At 43.8% G+C, this 15,659-nt stretch overlaps 1 pseudogene; it reads right to left on the bottom strand.

The window, feature by feature from the left end:
• Positions 1 to 1,292: 1,292 nt before the first annotated feature.
• Positions 1,293 to 1,410, bottom strand: LOC126459537 (5S ribosomal RNA; annotated as a pseudogene).
• Between the last annotated feature and the right edge of the window lie 14,249 nt (positions 1,411 to 15,659).

Genomic DNA, 15,659 nt, shown 5'->3' with positions numbered 1-15,659 from the left:
CAAGCATTTCCATAAACATGCGTGGGAAATCGCCTAAAACCCACAGACTGGCTGGTGTACAAGCCCACAGTTGTCAATTCGCCGTGCGTATCCGATCTGGAATTTAGCTCACCTCCCTGTCTAGCAAGATAGCGCACATCACATTACACCATACGAGCAGGTAATATCAGATATCATCGAACGGAGGAAACAGCGTTAGCTGGAAATTTTTTCCCATATTTCGCATTCAAATACCAGTTACTGAAAACTCATGTCTCATGTGACCGTAATTAATATTTAGAAACGGGTGAAGAGCGTCAGATTCGTCGATGAGGTTATCATTAGAGACGGAGCATAAGCTCGGAACGGACAAGATGGGGATTGAAACGACACGCTATTTGCTGTTACGATTTAGGGAAACGACGGAAAACCTAAATTACGTTAGTGATTTGACCCCAGTTGTGCCCAACGCACGTCTAGCGCCTTACCCAAAGTGCCTTTCACTAGGTAGTTCAGAAAGGGATCAATTTTTTGTGGAATCAGCAACATGTAGATTGGGTAATAAATGTATCATCTTTCGCTGTTGCACTTCACTTTGGTATTAAACAACGTACTCGTCGCATATGTGCGGGAAGGAAAGTGATGATTGATTCAGTGATAGGTACATTGTAGAAAGAGATCGATTTGGTTTCGATGTGCTCCGGATTAGTCAAGACATTACGTGTAATGGACGCATAGAGATTCAACTCGTTGTCGGTAATCAGAGAAATATTGTTAAGTGACAGATACACAAAGTGGTCAAAAGTATCCGGACGCCTATCGGGCGAATTAATAAGTGGTGTGTCTGTCCTTCACCTTATGATGGCTTGATGTCTGTTGGGACACTTTCAGTGAGTTATCTGAATGTCTGTGGAGAAATGGCAGACTATTCTTCCTCGAGAGCTGAAACCAGAGATGGTATTACTGTTAGACTCTACCAGGCCACTCAGTTACATTAATGCTATTGTCTACAAACCATTGCTTCACCCACTGCTTTATGACATTGTCCATTCTCATGCTGTTACACGTTATTATTATCTCCAAAATGTTCCGTTGCTGTTAGCAATATGAAGCACTCCGTCTTCAGGCCACAAGTGGCCCATCGGGACCATCCGACCTCCGTGTCATCCTCAGCTGAGGATGCTGATAGGAGGGGCGTGTGGTCAGCACACCGCTCTCTCGGTCGTTATGATGGTGTTCTTTGACCGGAGCCGCTACTATTCGGTCGAGTGGCTCCTCAGTTGGCATCACGAGGCTGAGTGCAGCCCGAAAAATGGCAACAGCACATGGCGGCCCGGATGGTCACTCATCCAAGTGCCAACCACGCCCGACAGCGCTTTACTTCGGTGATCTGACGGGAACCGGTGTATCCACTGCGGCAACGCCGTTGCCTGTTAGCAATATACAATACTGTAAAATATATTTTTATCTTTCCGCATTTAGCGTTTTCTTCAGCGCGATAAAGCGACCACACGTTACCACGAAAGATGCCCACATACAGCAACACCACCTTTTACGTACTTCACTGTTGGCATTACGCCGGCCGGAGTGGCGGAGCGGTTCTAGGCGCTACAGTCTGGAACCGCGCGACCGCTACGGTCGCAGGTTCGAATCCTGCCTCGGGCTGGATGTGTGTGATGTCCTTAGGTTAGTTAGGTTTAAGTAGTTCTAAGTACTCGGGGACTGATGACCACAGCAGTTAAGTCCCATAGTGCTCAGAGCCATTTGAACCATTTTTTTGTTGGCATTACATATTATGGCACGTGGCGTTCTCCAGGTATTCGCCAAACGCAAACCCTTCCATCAGTCTGCCATGGGTTACAGCGTAATTCATCACTCCAAACCACTCGTTTCCAACCATCCACTGTCCAGTGGCGTTTATCCTCTGCACCACATCAAGCGTCGCTTAGCACTGGCTACACAAACGTGTGGCTTTCGAGGAGCTGTTCTTTTTAACTCCCTAAGAACTGAGAGTGTGGTAGTTGGGCTGCTGGTAGCACACTGGAACTCACGAGTGATTCCCTCCGCAATTTCATGCGATTTTTTACAACCACACTAAGCTCGATGTCCGCCAGTACTCGAGGTCTGCCTGGCCTTGCCCCTTCGCGTCTCCAATTACGTCACAAACTATCTTCTTGGGAAACCTTTGTAAGGGTTGAAATGTCGCTGATGAATTTGTTAGGCAACATTCTATGACTGTCCACATTCCAAGTCAGGGAGCCACTCTGCTGTTACTGTTTCACTACTGACAATAGTCCTCGCCTCTTTTTTGCTGGCGGGTCTTTCTCTCGTAGCAACTAGTCGTTTATTCCACATTACGCAGAGGTGTCCATATACTTTTGGTCTACACACATGTTGATGCACGTACTCACCAAGCTCTTACGGTGGAAGAACTTCGCTCTGGCGGTCTCAGTGTCTGATTCTTACGGAACACCTGTGTCATCCATTGAGGTGGCGAATCACAGCCCATCGGGCTCCACCAGATTCTTTCATGTCTCCGAAAAAGTGCAGTGTGTTTCACGTCCGACCCTAGCGCTGTGTTCTGATTTAGGTAGATACAGTACCTGGGAAAGAGGGTGCAATCGCCGCTGATCCTGCAGCCAGTTACCCAGCCTCTGACAGGCTAGCTCTGACGAGTTAGGGCCGGCGTGTAAGAAGCTATTGGACTATTCACCACTGATATATCGCTTCACAGCATTGTCCACAAATACAAGCAGAAACATTCATTGTAACGGTGTTGTATCGGCTGAGTGATTCAGAAACTGATAGTCGAAGTCTGATCTGCAACTGGCTGTTGCATTTGTGCATGATGGAGAGGTTGACTTTTTTCTGATGAGGCACTGCTGTATTTCAAGGGGTTCTGGAACCCTCACAACAGCCAGTGTTCGGGTTCTGAATATCCTTATCAACTATGTCAAGAGCTATTGCATGACGTAAAAACAGGAGAGTGGTGTACAATCAATACAACTCGAATTGCTGGAGCGACCTTTTTCCACCAAAGCATAACTCCCCACAGATGTGCGGACAGTACACTGCAAATTTTTTTTATAAATCTTACCCTGAACGAAGGACTTACGGCTGTTTCATGCAGCACTTACCTAGATAGTTACTATCATTAAAAACAACTCGTAGTGTTACCACAGAAAAATTGGCTCTGCCTCTGAAGAGGACCACTGCAAAGACTATAGAAACGTCGGTCTTAATAATGGATTTAGTTCCAAAACTACACGTCCTAATACCCAAAATGATTTCATTTCAAACTGATGTTGGCTATCGCACCCTTCACGCTTATGTCAGTCTTGCTTCCTTGCCACATGATACAATAGACTCCCACGTCCATAGTTCAGCAATCTGTATTACGTACTGTGCCATTAGAATTCTACCAACCTCACAACATCTGTTTTCCAATTCCTGGAAATCTGCAGAACCACTCAATAGAAACACTGTGATTGGAACTGCTTAATCCTTTCACTACCATGAAGAGTAGGCTGAAGTTCAAGACATTAGTCAGGAAGAATCAATACGCAAAGAAGTGGGATACGGAAGTACTAAGGAATGACGAGATACGTTTGAAGTTCTCTAACGCTATAGATACAGCAATAAGGATTAGCGCAGTAGGCAGTACAGTTGAAGAGGAATGTACATCTCTAAAAAGGGCCATCACAGAAGTTTGGAAGGAAAAAATACGTACAAAGAAGGTAGCTGCGAAGAAACCATGGGTAACAGAAGAAATACTTCAGTTGATTGATGAAAGGAGGAAGTACAAACATGTTCAGGAAAAATCAGGAATACAGAAATACAAGTCGCTGAGGAATGAAATAAATAGGAAGTGCAGGGAAGCTAAGACGAAATGGCTGCAGGAAAAATGTGAAGACATCGAAAAAGATATCATTGTCGGAAGGAAAGACTCAGCATACAGGAAAGTCAAAACAACCTTTGGTGACATTAAAAGCAACCGTGGTAACATTAAGAGTGCAACGGGAATTCCACTGTTAAATGCAGAGGAGAGAGCAGATAGGTGGAAAGAATACATAAAAAGCCTCTATGAGGGTGAGAATTTGTCTGATGTGATAGAAGAAGAAACAGGAGTCGATTTAGAAGAGATAGGGGATCCAGTATTGGAATTTAAAAGAGCTTTGGAGGACTTACGGTCAAATAAGGCAGAAGGGATAGATAACATTCCATCAGAATTTCTAAAATCATTGGGGGAAGTGGCAACAAAACGACTATTCGCGTTGGTGTGTAGAATATATGAGTCTGGCGATATACCATCTGACTTTCGGAAAAGCATCATCCACACAATTCCGAAGACAGCAAGAGCTGACATGTGCGAGAATTATCGCACAATCAGCTTAACAGCTCATGCATCGAAGCTGCTTACAAGAATAATATACAGAAGAATGGAAAAGAAAATTGAGAATGCGCTAGGTGACGATCTGTTTGGCTTTAGGAAAAGTAAAGGGACAAGAGAGGCAATTCTGACGTTACGGCTAATAATGGAAGCAAGGCTAAAGAAAAATCAAGACACTTTCATAGGATTCGTCGACCTGGAAAAAGCGTTCGACAATATAAAATGGTGCAAGCTGTTCGAGATTCTGAAAAAAGTAGGGGTAAGCTATAAGGAGAGACGGGTCATGTACAATATGTACAACAACCAAGAGGGAATAATAAGAGTGGACGATCAAGAACGAAGTGCTCGTATTAAGAAGGGTGTAAGACAAGGCTGTAGCCTTTCGCCCCTACTCTTCAATCTGTACATCGAGGAAGCAATGATGGAAATAAAGGTTCAGGAGTGGAATTAAAATACAAGGTGAAAGGATATCAATGGTACGATTCGCTGATGACATTGCTATCCTGAGTGGAAGTGAAGCAGAATTAAATGAGTACGTTGCACCCAACGAGAGAACCAGTGGGAACTGACTGCATGTCAGAGCTATGTATTGATGCCCCAACGATAAAGAGAAGCCTGCTAATGCTTTCCAGAATTCTTACAGTTACAGGCTACACCTATATAGATTGTGCTGTCTTCAAGTTTCATTCTTAAGCCTCTGATCGCTAGATGTCCCCCCATACAAAAATGGCATTGTTTGTTATTCTTATTCTATTTGCAGAGCATATGGTTATATTAGAAAAAGAGATGCGATTTTCGAGAGAAAGAGAGCTACTGTACACTGAAGTACTGCATACAAATCTATGTTGACTGCAGGGGACGATCTATCATCTGAAGGTGAAACAGAAGAAGATACACAGCATGTGCTAAGAGAAAAAAGTAAACTGGAACAAAGACCATATGTAGCATGTGTCATACTGATTTGTGCTTTGAGCATTGTGTTTTTAGTGTCGAATGTGAGCGGCGGTGTGCCTGAAATCTTTATGTCAGTCATCTACAAGAAAACCACATGAATTCAATGAACAGTGTCGCGTTTCTGGCCTCCTTCTCAGAAGCGTCAACAGAGGGGGCGAAATTTGAGTAACAGGTGGGAGGGGGGGAGGGGGGAGAAGGGGTTGCGACCGACCTTACTTGCCGTCGAGTATGATACGTCCACCGGAGCTTTGGGCAGAATTGTAGTGAAATTTGGCACCAATGTGACATCATTAATACACATTATACCCCACTTGAACTTCCGTGCTTTTTCGCGTGTGTCCATTTCTTGTGTCGCTGAGCCCGAGGCTGACGTCGCAATGCGCCACGCTTCTGCACCATTACACAGGAATACGACACTGCACTGCCTGGACTATTCCGAATTACGGTGAAATGTTCTTTCGAACGTACACGTGTGTGCGGAAGGAACATCGCATCGTAATTTGGAATAACGCAGGCAGGCGATATCGTATTTATCCGCCGACACCTGGCAAGCGACTTTCAAGTAAAATGTCTCCCCTGTACGGTAATATACGTAATGGATGTACGAGTACAGACTGTAGACGCATGGTTGACGACATACGGAAGTTTGGCCGTGAGTCGTGCACGGACACACAACTGGCAGAGAGAACGCTCGCGATAGGTGCGAAATCCGGGTTCGAATCTCAGTACGGCACAAATTTTCACTATCATCATTCAATTCTACAGTTGATGGTTGACCATATTCGCAATTGCGAAAACATTTAATGTATTACAGAAGAAGGTTGTAGGCAACTTCGAGCGAAATTTCAAACTAATGCGTCGCATGGGAAACCTGGCTGCATTTCGAAAAAGTGATACTTTTTTGCGTATATTTTTCTCAGTAATTTTGTACGTAGAGTTTGAGGACAAGATTACTATACAACCCAATGAAAGTGAGATTGGCATTATACAACTAAAATACAGATGATTCCGTTAAATAACCGTCCGAATTACAAATTTACGACTGTACAGGACGGCAAAATGAACAGCACACCAACAGACGGTGATAAAAGATTATACGCAGATGTTCAGGGTTGCAGAAGCCACGTAACGCGTCTCCAAATGACCAGAACAAATATAATTAGCTGCCGTGTGTTTCGTGTGTATTGCGAACGTGACGTGATGTGAGACCAAGCACATCCTGTGCTAACTTCGTCACGTGCAGTTGTCCATCGAGCGGCGTCATCGCCATGAAAAATCTAAGGGATTGAGCTTGGAAGGAGGATATTTCTGGTGCTGATGAAAACTGAAATGGTGGAAAGTTCTGTGTGACAGAAGGGTGTTAAGTCACACAAAACTAGTAGACAATACTTATTCTGCCTCGCAAAAAACTACATTTTTAATTGTGCTGTTAATGTTGCGACTTCAGGTAACTTTCATTTCCTCTGTTTGTAAGGAATCTGTCCGTGTATTAATAAAAAGTAGAAGCGTACAACCGTGAGTACGCATGATAGTTACTTCATCTTGAAGATACTACACAGATGAAGCCTCAACAGGTATGAAACGTTCGGCTCAACGTAAAACAGCAATACACGGCATTGCTTCTTTTCCAGGAGGTACCGTCAAAATAGTTTAAAACAATTCTTAGTAACAGAAGTTAATATATGCCCTTAAAATCCCAAGAACTGGCAAGCAATATTTACATTTACGGAAAGTAGACCAATATACTTTTTCGTGAAGTCGTTGCTCATTCATGCTCCCTGATGTTAGACGGTTGCCGTATCGATAAAGGTTAAAAGCTCTTAGCATAATCCCGAATTATAATTTAGTAATGGGGAGGATTGGCTGAAGTTTAAGAAGATGGTCAGTCTCCGGCAACATGAGATAAATCTCTCTTTTGTCTTTATGTTCAATAATTAAACAGGAATATTTCCTTCTAAAATGTGACATAATCTAGTCCAGTCATTGCACCTGTCGAATCTTCTCTACTATGACGTTCTTCAACAGGACACAAATGCTCAGAGTAGATGCGACCTCATAAGCGGAAAGATTTTGACACGTTCTATATTATTTTTTATCGGTTTCTTATCCTCTGTGACCCTCCAGTATATTGGCTGTATCCATGCGTAATTCTAATAGTTTATCGCTCTCCATTTCAGCTGTACTTCCCAATAACGTGCGCTTTGTTTCTTTTCTTCTACCGTTGCTTTTTTTCTTTCTTCATCTCTGCTGATAATCTTCCTTGTTATTTCTAGCTCTTCCATGTGCCAATTAACTTTTCCAGATGATATTCTTCGGACATTCCTGTCTAGATATTCAGTTTATACTGGGTCGGGGCTGGCGTTCCAGCGGTTAAGCCCGTGTCTGGAAACCAGGAGATCACGAGATCGAACCCTGGCCGGACCATGGATGTTTTTATTCTGCTTTTACTGTAGCCTTCACCGCTCAACGGTGTGAGAAATCGCCAGGAACGATACGTGGATCGGATTCCACGTTTTCCCGACTGCATAACTGGGGTAGACTGGGGAAACGCTAGCCGCCGAAGTGGCACTCAACTGAAAAATTTACACTTGACCATGAGCCACACAAAACTATCACTAACTAATGGTCAGCAATGAATATTTATGTTTTTGTTGACTTAAACAAGCTAAAGCCCCTTTAAAATTCGGACACGCAGCCGCGTAAATACTACTTCTTCAACCCATATTTCGGCCGTGTGTCATCCTGCCGCACTCAGAGTGAGTCTCAAGGCAAGCGGTCTAAATATCTATTGAAGAAGTATTCATGTGGCTGCATGCCCGAAATGTAATGGATTATTCACTGCGCGCACGAGAAGTTGAAAATGCACATCAAGCTAAACCCTCTTACGCTGTTTTCCGCAGCTATTTTAAATTTCAAAATCTGCCAGATGCTGACGTGAATGATCGGCACAAGTTGCAGCATAATAATGGTTTTAGCAAGCTACGGTGGTATGCATAAAAATGAAGATATCCCTTGCAGTAACAATTTAAGCTCTTAGAAACTATTCAAAGCGATGGCCGCTATTCTCAGTATACACGCTCAGTTTCGGTGGATAATTTATTCACAAAGCTGGATTCTGGATTGAGACCCACTTGGCCTCACTGCTTATACGAGCACACAAGGTTTAAGACAGGAGAGTAACTGCTCTTCTACCAATACTGTTCACAGTATACTGTAGGTTTACGCCGACCGTGTGACATGAGGGCGAGGTGCTTTAATTGGAATCCCTAATTAAATATCTTAATTTCGCACTGTACATCCAACATAAGTAAGTCATCGTCCGTCAAAACAATGATAATTATCTGGCGACATTAGACAAAGATCTCCATGAACTCAATTTACTATACACGTTCTTGATTAAATTCACAATAAACAAATGCAATGAACGTGAGCTAGCAGAGTAATATCTTGACTGTTTGGATGGGAGATCCGGAACCATGACTGCCAAAGGTTAGGGAGTAGAGATAGATAACAGCAGAGATGGATATGCTTGTGCATCTACCGATGGAGCTGAAAGCATGCTGAATCTCTAACTGCAAACAAATGTTAAGAAGGAAGACCGAAATTAGTTAATATGATTACAAATGATTTAGCTTTCCCTACAGTTACAACGCAGACAGCATCTCTCATAGACAAATGCGTGGCGAAAATGTTTTACGACCAGGAAATGGAGTGAGAACTTATCCCTTTTAGCTGGAACACACCTTTGTATGTAAGACGTCGAAAGCTGGCTCTTTCACCAGAAAATCAGGGGAAAGAAAAGGTAAACATCTCAGTGACGGACAGGAGACGCGCGGTCCTGGGCCTCTGAAATTGTGGGAGTCCACTAACGCTCTGCATTTTCAAAAAAAATGATGTTAATTTGATGTGAAACCTGCTGCTATTGGCTAATGTAAACAAACGTCTACGAAAGACACACTGGACTGTGTTGAGACAGAGCGCCTGAATAGAGAGACAGAGAGAGAGAGAGAGAGAGAGAGAGTGATGCGAGATAACGGTAGAGTATGGTAGGACACAAGTTATTGATTAATCAGTCAGGGGAAAGAGACAAGTTTTTGTAACAAGCAGTTTGACTGGTCCGTGCTCGGAAGATTTAGAGCTGAGCCAATCAAATACTGTGGCAGGCACCAACAGCTGTAATGTTAGATTTCCTCTTTATTCACATTCGATTGGAAATCAGATGGGAAACTAGGGTTCTGAAATGTTTGACGCTGAGAGCTACTGCAGAGCTTCTTGACCTGATGCATTGGGGGCTTGGAAACATTTCGGGCTAATTTGGACTTAACTACTAAGGAGAATTGTTAGTTCTACCAATGATCGATACTACCATTACCTGCAATACTGCCATGTCACAGCTGGGAGATGAGGCGTAGGGAAATTAGTCACTTTTTTGTAATCCGATTGTTTCAATTTTCACTCTGGAGACTTGCATTTTGTAAGTAAAGAACAGTTTGCTTTCAACTCCTGCTGGTGTGATACTTTTTGTAGTATGGGTTACTTCCATTGACGGTCAGCGCCAGGGCGGCTTCCTATAAATCACAGACCGGCCTGACACTATGCGTGCCTGGCGTTTCCTCTCACAAAGAGGTGGGTGCCGATTCTGTGAGTAGGAGTGGGGGCTGACTCACTGGAGCCGGCCGGAATGGCCGTGCGGTTCTAGGCGCTACAGTCTGGAGCCGAGCGACCGCTACGGTCGCAGGTTCGAATCCTGCCTCGGGCATGGATGTGTGAAATGTCCTTAGGTTAGTTAGGTGGAAGCCTAAACTCTTGTATTCATTAACTTTGCATGCATTTCCACTGTTTAGAAGCCGCCAAAAACGGAGGAGGTCGGTTTCATATTCCAGACAGACACTCACATATCTATAATACCGTAGGTCAAGTTGACGATTGACGTACTGAACTGTGCATCATGTGACAACGTAACAACAAGAAAATTTAATTTAATTCAACGGCTTATTTGCACCAGGACAGGAACTCCGGCACTCACTAACAGAAAAAAAATGCTGCACCTCTTCTTCAGCCCAGCATAAACATCCGCATGTCACACATAATAATCCGTCGCAGCCCAGGCAACAACGTCAGTCCCCGATAGTCACCGGCAGTGCTTCGTACATTCCGTTTCCTAAGGCCTCTACACACTCACCCATTATCGAGCGACCGACCGCCCGACCGACCAATTTCGTTACAGCCTACATATGTCCTGACCGATTTTAGTCAGCGATTACGGCGCAGCAGTGGCAAAAAACGAACTTTTGTCGCGTGTTTGGCATGACGGCGCTACACACGGCTCAGTTTGTCGGATGAAGTGGTGGTGGTGGTGGTGGTGATCGGGTGATGGGAATGGGGGGGAGGGGGGGGGGTCGGCTGTCGGGTAGTCATACCAGATCGACCGGTTGGTTGGTCGAAGATCCTACACACATCTAAATTGTCGGTCGGTCGGTCGTTTGGTTGGTGCGCGTTTGTTGTTTATGAGCCACCCAAAACGAAGAATGTCGGTTTGATATTCCAGACACCCACAGAACTCAAATTCCGTAGGAGAAGTTGACGCTTTGCCCATGTGGGTTGGACGTAATCCGTATAACTTTCGTCTGTACAGTGAGACCCGCTCCTCCCGTCCCGAGTAGAGGTGCCCGTTGACCTCGCAGCAGCGGCTGCGTGTTCGCTTCTCTGTAGCCGTCTGACATGGCCTCGGCAGTCCTCAGTCAAACTAAGAACCCGAGAATGCGAGGCCACACGCCACTACTCTCACAGTTCTGCAAACGCGCTTACATAACGCCATGGCAAACAGCTTTAGAGAGGTCTCTGTCTTGAACCGCCGAAAAAAATTTGACGATTTATGTTCCGTGGGTCTTGCAGTGTAGTATAAGTCAGCAAGTGACATGTTGATGTGATGTTAAATTTTTATTTCCTTACCTTCCACTACATATTTACTTCGGCTAAATTGTCATTATCGAGTGACGCGCGGTACAATGTGGTTGCCACTATTTCTTTACCAAAAAAAGGCTCAAATGGCTCTGTGCACTATTGGACTTAACTTCTGAGGTCATCAGTAGAGCTTAGAACTACTTAAACCTAACTAACCTAAGGACGTCACACACATCCATGCCCGAGGCAGGATTCGAACCTGCGACCGTAGCAGTCGCGCGGTTCCGGACTGAGCGCCTGAACCGCTAGACCACCGCGGCCGGCTTATAACGATCGTAGGTGTAATTGATATGTAGCTGTTGGGTAGGTAGGTGCTTCTTATTTGACTTGTATGTCTTCTATTTTAGATAATTTTTGAGTTATGACATCCTTGTACGCATTGTATTCCCGAGTATGTGTATGAGCAACATTCTTGAGAATTATGAAATTTGTGCACACATAAGAAACCAACCACAACGCATGCTGTACGAACAGACGGATCTAAAGAAGCAATACAATTTAAAGAATTTTTTCGAAATACGTAAGTGACTGACCATTCATACAGTATAACACCTGTGTTTACGTACAGGTGTTAAAATTTTTAAGCCCGCTGCTGTGACCGAGCGGTTCTAGGCGCTTCAGTCCGGAACCGTGCTGCTGCTACGGTCGCAGGTTCGAATCCTGCCTTGGGCAGGGATGTGTTTGATGTTCTTAGGTTGGTTAAGTAGTTCTAAAGTCTAGGGGACTTATGACCTCAGATGTTAAGTCCCATAGCGCTTGGAGCTGTAATATCTCTTTATATTCGATGAATTATTCTGATATAATTCTACCCTTGAATGACGTATACTAATTTTCTATCTTCATACTCGCAGAATCCATGCGAAAAGTAGTTCATACAATAGCTATGCCATGAGCGCATGAGTATTCTTTGTAGTACTCTCTCTGGTGGTTGTTAAAAAAGAAGAAAAAAAGCTTCCAAGATTGTCTTCGTGCCGATTAGCCCGAGCTTGGTTTGAAGAATTGTAATCTGATTATTGAGATTTATGACAGAAGATAACTGAGACGAAATTGTACGATTCAAAGGGAAATATAAATAAATAAATAAATAAATATATATATATATATATATATATATATATATATATTGCTACTTTATACGAAAGGTGTGTATTTGACAATTGACAATTAATGATATTCATCGATATATTGCGTAGTTGTTAATCAGAAGGGAACTTCCGAAAGACTGGATACGAACCTGCATTTAATAATCCAAGAGCTCCATTACTTCTTCGGAAGGTTAAACTTCATCAAAGCCAAATATCCGCTTCATCTGAGGTTTCCCGACTGATTATACAACGCTCCCAAAATTACGAGGCATTTTATTTGTACAGATTAGCAGACTGCCACAAAGCACGAGCCTGCAGAGAAGAAGAATCATCGCCTGATTTCATTCTAACAAGTAAAATTTCTGAATCATTTTTAGTGACTGAGCTATGACTGTGTTTCCTAACATGAATGATTGATTGCTCGAACGAATTGAGAGCTACAGAATTACGTAGATAGGAGGAAAAATTACAGAGCCATTTAGTTTTTAAAACTTTTAAAACATAAAACTGATGTTTGTATCACGCACGTGCTGTTCTTACGTAATACGAATAGCCGGGTCTAACAGTTCGCGTGGCAACCGCAATTCCTCATCAGAGCACTAGCAGCTCGCTTCTCTTATTTCCCTGGGTGCCCGCATTAGTTAGATTTCCTTAACCGTCTCAATACCCGGACAGCAGCCACCGCTCACGTCCCGACAACAGACTGGACACCTCATAGTTTGTGTTGTCAGCCGCTACCATTACTGTTATGTTGCTGACAAAAACACTTAAGCGTGTCGGCTTCCGGTAAGCTTGATTTGCTGCATAATCCTCTTCCTTCCGGTCACTGGCGGCGCCCAACGCCTGTTAGAATTAATTTTATTCAGTGTATTTCTATACATTAATTTTATTAGTTTTCATTATTAACTTTACTTATTTTTGTTCTTCAAACACTCCGGGACCAGTATTTTCATGAATAACATTTATAACGTGCATTATCTGTTGCTTGAAATAGGCCCACTGTCATATATTTTAATCGGACAAGTGATGACAGTTCATCGTGATTTTAACACAAGTCACTGTCGTTTTTGTCAGTTGTTACACTTTATATGGGACTGTCCTTACCTCTTTTTTAGTTATTGCCTAACTTAGTTATTGCACATACCCAAAAATTTTGATTATTCTGCCTTAGCTACAGTCTTTTGTTCAATGTCTACGTTTGTTAATGGTGATATGCGATTTACTGTATAGAAATGTATATAAAGTGTTTTATCGAAATTTAGTGAGAGCCCATTTCTAGAGAGCAACTTAATAATTCTCTGAAAGGTGTTATGTAAAATTCCGTCAGCTAATTCTTGTTCGTTGGGCGGGATTAATAGTACCATCAGCAAAAAGAACTTGCTTTGCATCTTCTTAAATACAGAGTGGCAAATCATTAATACGCACTGACGGAAAAAAGATCCAGCACTATATTGCTTCCCCCCTACTTATACCTCCCGAAGAGATCACGAATGTAAAATTAGAGAGATTCGAGCGCGCACGGAGGCTTTCCGACAGTCGTTCTTCCCGCAAACCATACGCGACTGGAACAGAAAAGGGAGGTAATGACAGTGGCACGTAAAGTGCCCTCCGCCACACACCGTTGGGTGGCTTGCGGAATATAAATGTAGATGTAGATGTAGAAGACGTTGGTAGGCATTTTGCTGCATCTGGAAGATGACGGCTATTCAGATTTCGCACTAGTTGATTAAGAATGGCGATGGTAGCGCCACTATCAGGATGCGAATCGGTTTTGCTTTAAATACACGCTGTAACGACCGTGAGCGTTTGTTATCTTTGAGAGTGGAGGTAGCGATCTGACGTTAGCCAAAATGCCCTTAAGGCGGCAAAGACACCATTATCAGCATCTCGCTGAGTTTGAACGAGATCGTGTAATAGGACTACGAGAAGGTGGATGTTCCTTCTGCGATACTCAGAAAGATTGAAAGGAAAGCAACCACTGAACATGACTGATTGCTGGCAGCGGTGGTCTCTACAACGTACGGTGGCGAGAAGACGTGGCTCAGGACGGCCACGTGACACTGTCGAGAGGGAAGACTCGTGTGCGGCGTGTGGCTCCGGCGTATCGTACTACATCTGCAGCAGTAATTTGAGCAGCAGTTGCCACCACAGTGATGTAACAAACAGTTACAAATCGGTTACTTCAACAACAGCTACGAGACAGACGCCCTGTAGCGCGCGTTCCACTAACCACCGCCGTTTGCGACTTCAGTGATGCCAAGTGAGAGCTTATTGGAGGGCGGAGTAGAGGTCTGTTGTGTTTTCTGATGAAAGCCGGTGCTGCCTCGGCGCCAGTGATGGCCGTGCGTTGGTTAGGAGGCCAGCTGAGCGCCTGCAATCAACCTGTCTGCGTGCTAGACACCCTGGACCTACACCGGGAGTTACAGTGTGGGGTGGGATTTCGTATGACAGCAGGAGCACTCGCGTGATTATCCCACGCACCTTGACTGCAATTTGTACATCAGGCTGGTCATTCGACGTGAGTTGCTGTCATTCGTGAACAGCACTCCTGGATAATGCTCGTCCACATACCGCTGTTGTAACGCAACGTGTTCTGCAGACGGCCGATGTATTGCTTTGGCCTGTTAGATCACCAGAGTTGTGTGGCACATCATTGGACGACAATTCTTGTGTCATTCACAACCAACAGTAACAGTCCCTGTATTGACTGACGAACTGCAACAGACGTGGAACTCCATCACACAAACTGACATCCAGTGCGTGTACGACATAATGCATGTATGTTTGCATGCTTGCATTCAACATTCTGGCGGTTACTCTGGTTATTTACAATGGCTTTTCTTCTGCTTACATTATCCTGTGAATCTGCAACGTTAATCACTTAAATATGTTACCTATACAAACGTATTCCCGAAATTTCATTACTCTACATTAATTATTTCTTGGTACTAGGATTTTTTTTGCATTCATGTATATTAAGAACAATAAGGGACCAAAGAATGAAGCTTGTGGGACCCCATTCTTGACACTTCCCCAGTTTGAGGAATCTGATGATTTTAGCCTATTATGTGAAATGTTTATTTCAACTTTCTGCACTCTTCCCAATACGAATTAAACCATTTGTGCGCTACAAAAGAGTTGGATCACAGATCTGTACGTGATTTCTGCCACTGAAAATGCGTTCTGTCCCAAAGGGCCCCACGCATGAGCTAGAGATGGCAGTGTTGTTCGCCAGATCATGCCATCTGTTCGTACACTCCTGGCTGTTAAAAGTGCAACACCAGGGA

The sequence above is a fragment of the Schistocerca serialis genome, chromosome 2, assembly GCF_023864345.2.
Source record: "Schistocerca serialis cubense isolate TAMUIC-IGC-003099 chromosome 2, iqSchSeri2.2, whole genome shotgun sequence".
NCBI lineage: Eukaryota > Metazoa > Arthropoda > Insecta > Orthoptera > Acrididae > Schistocerca > Schistocerca serialis.
The sequence above is the reverse complement of the archived record's forward strand: the minus strand, read 5'-3'. Positions and strand labels throughout refer to the sequence as shown.